This window comes from Elephantulus edwardii, unplaced genomic scaffold (assembly GCF_000299155.1).
Source record: "Elephantulus edwardii isolate Elephantulus edwardi_28Jun2011 unplaced genomic scaffold, EleEdw1.0 scaffold00088, whole genome shotgun sequence".
NCBI classification, from domain to species: domain Eukaryota; kingdom Metazoa; phylum Chordata; class Mammalia; order Macroscelidea; family Macroscelididae; genus Elephantulus; species Elephantulus edwardii.
In genome coordinates, this window is record NW_006399838.1 from 9,543,307 (window position 1) to 9,549,137 (window position 5,831).

Below are 5,831 nucleotides of genomic sequence, written 5' to 3' on the forward strand. Positions count from 1 at the left end.
AAACTAATATAAAAAAGTAGTTAAGTAAAAAAATAAATAAATTTCCTTTAATGATTGGATAATTAAGCACCTGTGGAATAGAACAAACAAACAAACAAACAAAACACAACACACTGATGTCAAATCAATTCAGACTCTTAGCCGTCCTGTGTGTTTCAGATTAGAACTGTACCTCACAGCGGTGTCAACAGCTGGTATCTGAGGTGTCATTGGGTGCACTTTTTCGATATTTGCTAAATGCTTAGTCATTTGTACCATCCAAGAACCACACAGTAAATTACTACTCACTTTAAAAAAAAGTGTAACTAGTGAAAAAATGGAAGTAGGAGGCAACAGCTTTGAAGAGTTTCAAAGGTATGATACTGAATGGAAGACTATACACTGTATGCTTCCACTTATATGACCTTGAAAAAACCCTAAACCGCAATGACAGAGTAGTCAGTGTTGATCCATGGTTATGAGTGGGTGTTATACTACAATGTCTTCCTGGGTTGTCCTTTGAAATCCTCTCATAGGTCATCGTTTCTGCCGTTTGTTTCTGCTTTCAGTTTTGCTTTTTAGCTCTGTTAAAGAGCACGTTTCAGAGTGTCTTTTGATATCCATTTTGGTCTTTCCCTCCCTCTTTTTCTTTCTTCAGGCATCATGATGTTCTTGACATCATTTCTGACACCACAAACGTGAAATTACCACAACTTCTCTGGTCTTTGGTCATTTTTGTTCAATATATCAGACAACAGTCTTCAATATGGATTACCCATCCTTCAATACTAAGAAAACAAAAGTCTTCACAGTGGGAAAAATAGGCAACATCATGATAGATGGAGAAAAGACTGAAATGGTAAAAGATCTCATTTTGCATGGATACATCATAATCACTACTCACGACAGCAACACCAAGAAGTCAAACTTTGTATATTGTGTTGAGAAAATGTGCTATCAAGGACCTCTGTAAAATTCTAAAAAGGATGGATGTCTGTTTATAGACTAAAGTGTCTCTAATCTAAGCTAGGATACTTTAAATTGTTTCTTATGCCTCTAAAAATTGGACAAAGACAAGATGATGAAAGAACTGAAGCCTTTGAAGTGTAGTGTTGGAGAAGAGTATGGAATGTCATGGATTGTCAAAAGAATAAATAAACCTATCTTGGAGAGAGTGTAACCATAGAGGCAAGGATGTTAAAAATTCATCTCACAGACCTTGGGTATGTTGTCAGGAGAGACAAGTCCTTGGCAAAAGGTATCATGCTTGAAACTGTAGAAAGTCAGTTGAAAGAGAGGAACAACGTCAATGAGACGAATTGACACACTGACTGCATGCAACATTGGCTTTGAACATTGTGGAGATGGTGAACACGGTTCAGGATGGGACAAGTTTTCTGTCTAATTTTCACATGGTTCTTATGAGTTGTAGTCAACTCAACAGCCCGGATTCAATAAAAAAATTGACTATGCATTACTTTTATAAATAAAATTAAAAGACAAAATAAGTGTCCCTAGAGTCTATACCCTTCTACAGTGATGGCTGCGTCATTTGATGCTCAGCAGATCTTTTGCCTCACCAATATTTTCTTATTTTGTGTTCCAGCCAATCATATCACCTAGATTTTTGTCAAACATGCCTAGCCACTCCTTTTCAGTCTTCTTTTCTGTTTTGTTTGATTTTTTTTGGTCATGTTCTAGTTTCTACATGTTGAAGTCATCTTCTGAGCAGTCCTCTGCTACCTTGCTGTACACGCCATGTCATCTCTGTTCACACTATAAACCCCAGCATCTATATGCCCATGAGATATTCACTCTATTCTTAATATCTCTAAAATATCTCTGACTTTTTTGTTTAACAACTACTTGGGATCTTTACTTGACACCTCAAACTTCACACAAAGCTGAGGTTGTTTGTTGTTGGGTGTCATCAAGTTGTGTATGACTCCTAGCAACTCGATGAACAACAGATCTGAACTCTGTCCTGTCTCACACCATCCTTATCATCCCAGACACACTTGAGTCCATTGCTGCAGACACTGTGCCAATCTATCTTGTTGACGGTCTTCCTCTCTTTTTCAGACCCTCTGCCTTTCTAATCTTGAAGCTCCTCTCTAAGACATAACATCTCCTAACAACATGCCCAAAGCATGTGAGATAGAGCTTCGCCCTCTTTGCCTCCAGGAAGCACTCTGTTTTCACTTTTTCCAAGACGTATCTGTTCGTTCTTTTGGAAGTTCTTAGGATAGTCAGCACTCTTCTCCAACATCACAACTCAAAGGTACTGATTTTTTTCCCATCATCTTTATTCACTGTCCAGTTCACAAATCAAAGCAGCTGGTTGGAAAGACCATGGCTTGAATCAAACACATATTACATTCCAAACTGACATTGTTGCATTTCAAGACTTTAGAGCAGTCTTTGACAGTGGAATTGCCCAATTCAATACGTCTCCAGACCTCCTGACTGTGGGACACAAGGGTACTTACTGATTTTGGATCCAAGAAAGAGAAAATCATTGACAATTCCAATCTTTCCTCTATCATGATGTTTCTTGTTGAGCAAGAGTAGAAATTCTGTGTTTTCTCTAGAATTTCCTCTCTTACTCAACGCAAACCCCACAACTCTTTTTCCACACTTGACCTACTTTACACATTTTTATCAGGCCTTTCCTGGGTAAGTGATGCAGTTCATGCCTCTGGATTATGTTTCTTTTAATCCTTTTGTTGTCTGTGCTCACCTACATTTTCTGCCTTTAGATGTCAGTAGGAAGCTACTATTTCACTTTTAGTGTGTGATCCTGTCTGGTGGGGATCCATGGAACTGTGAATCTGAAGGGGCTGCACTGGAGACTCTGGGGCATATTAATGATGTTAAAAAAATCTGTTGCATTGGGAAAGTCTGCTGTCAGACATCTCTCCAGAGTACTGAAGAGCAATGGCGTCAGGCTGGAGTCTAAGGTGCGCCTGATGCAGGCCACAGTCTTCACAATCACTTGTTATGCATCAGAGAGCTGGACAAAGACTAGGGTTGATAGAAGTAGAATCAATGCCTTTGAGCTGTGGTACTGGAGAAGAGTGTTGATATACCATGGACTGCTAAAAAGAACAATCAGGTTAGTCCTAGAAAGGGTCAAACCAGGCTGTTTCTTGGAGGTAAGGATTCTGAAGCTCCATCTGACATACTTTGGGCATGTTGCAAGGAGGCACCAGTCTTTGGAGAAGAACGTCATGCTTGGGAGGGTGGAGAAACAGCACAAGAGAGGAAGACCCTCGATGAGATGGATTGACTCAGTGACTGGGGTAATAGGGGTAGGTGTGTCAGAGGCAGTGCGATTGGCACAGTATAGAGCAGGGTTTAGGGCTGTTGTACATAAGGATGCTATGAGCCACAAGTGACTTGAAGGCACATGACAACAACATCATGTGTTTAAATTTTATTCAAAATACTATTACTTAAAACATTATTGCGACAAAAATTTTAAAGCAAAAATTAATCTCATTTGGAAAAAGTAAAGGTAATATAAATGGTTACAAAATTTCCATACTCTGGTGGCCTAGCTCTGTGGGAGAAAGATAGACACTTTCCTTCTGTATAATTTATTACCTCTGAAAGCCTTCTGGAGGGTCCACTGTGAATCAGTTCTGACTTAAAGCACATTAAAACAACAGCATGGGAGGGACATCATGCTTGGAAGGGTAGAGGGACAGAGAAAGAGAGAAGATCACCAATTAAATGAATAGATTCTATGACTGAGGTAATGAGGGTAGGTGTGTCAGAGACAGTAAAGTTGGCAGAGAATAGAGCACGTTTCAAGGCTATTGGACACAGGGTTGCTGTGAGTTGCAAGCAACTCGATGGTACATGACAGCACCATCACCAATAAGTAAATTACTAAAATTTTAAAATTGTAAAATTTACTTGGAAAAAGAACTTATGATGGAGTTGAATACATTTGGTGGAGATACTGTGGCATTTATTTATTTATATGGTTATTTGGATGAGTTCTTTGTGAAGTTCTGAGTCTTCACGGTCATGCTTGAGAAGTATTGACTATTTTTTATAGTTTTTCATTGTTGTTTTTGTCAGGTGCCGTTGTCCCTCAGCAACACTGTGTACAACAGAATGAAATTCAGTTCCATCCTCACCACTGCCACAACCACTGCTGAGATTACAGATATTGTGCTAGTCCCTGGGTCACCCTATCTTACTGAGGACTCCCTTCCTTTGCTGATCTTCTACCTCTCCAGCCACAATGCCTTTCTCAAGGACTGATGCCTCCTTATAAGATGCTCAGAGCACATGAGATCTGGTAAATAATTCTGACTTATGTGAGAAAGAAAAATGGCATTAAATATTTGCAGAAATGAAATGAATGCTGTTATGCAGTGCTTAGTAGTCTTGGGGAAGCCTCATTTAACCACTCTACGTCAAGAATGTTTCTAATCTTTCATCGCAAAATGATAGTAATTATTTCATAGCACACAGTTAAGTGGCTTATATCATCAGGTGTTTAGAAAGACTCTAAAAAGAAACTACATAAATTAAAAAGAACACTTTCTTCGTGAGAATGTAAAACAAAGATCATCCTGAAACTAACATGGCATATGGCAAACACACTGTTAAATATTCATACCGTGTTATTATGTATGTCCATTCAGAACTGACTTGTAGCTGACCCTCCAGAAAGTTCACAGAGGCTGTAAGTCACAAGAGAGGAAATTGCCCATTTTCTCCTCCAGAGGAAGTGGTAGACTGGAAGCACATGCCTTTGCCTTGCCAGTGCAACTCGTTACAAATAAGCCACCAGAGTTCTCTTGTTAATCATCATAATTTTTCTTTTAGAATACGGAATTCATGTAAATAATATTAAAATATCATTTAATATAAGTATTAAGAAGGTAATATATATTTTACAATATTATTTGGGGGGAGATTATAATGTTTAACCTAATAATCCTCTAAAAAGATTTATTCCACCCTCACATCCGGGAGCACTCAAAAACTACTACTTATCCAACCAAGAAAGTTCCTACGTCAATTACTAAACACTGAAGCCTGGTGAAGACTGCAGAAAGAACTCAGCCACGTACTCACAGGGGAAAATAAATGGAAAAATATACTTCTGGCAAATGTATTCAACTCTAGGGCAAATCGCTTTCACAAGTAAATCCTAGGAAAATCTGCACTTATAACTCATTAGCAATAGTTCTCTTTTGTAAGATAACTGAGAATGCACCAACTGGATTGCACGAAGTTTTTTTCCTACATTTGTCACACGTGCTCACCCACTAAACCCCTGGCCGCATTAAAAAGACAAAATATTAATAAGGGAGAAAAACCAGTCTACATTTCTCTCTGCCTGATAGGACTCCTCAGGGCATTCGGAGAAAGAATGACTTCAGAAGAAGTTGTAGCCCAATTAGCTGTTCGTTCTTCTCTCTCATCTTAGTTAGTGCACTCTTTAAAAAGCAAATATCACGATAGCATAACTTTACTGTCATTAAGCAATAAAGACACACCAACTTATCTTAAGACTATACTGGCAAAAGAGCTATTAAGGAAATCAAGAATATTATTGAGGGGAAGGCAGTGAAGAATTTAGTAACACTAAGAATATTTCTTTAATGAGGCATCTCAGTTAAGATTACGAAACTATTTGGCTTTTCATCATCTTTATTATTCTTCATTGATTAAAATTAATAAGTAAATAGTATATTTATACATGTTATTGTTGTTGTTAAGTGCCATCGAGTCGTTTGCGACTCATAGCGACCCTATGTACAACAGCTCTAAACCCTGCTCTGTCCTGTGCCAATCGCATTGCCTCTGACACACCCATCCCGATTACC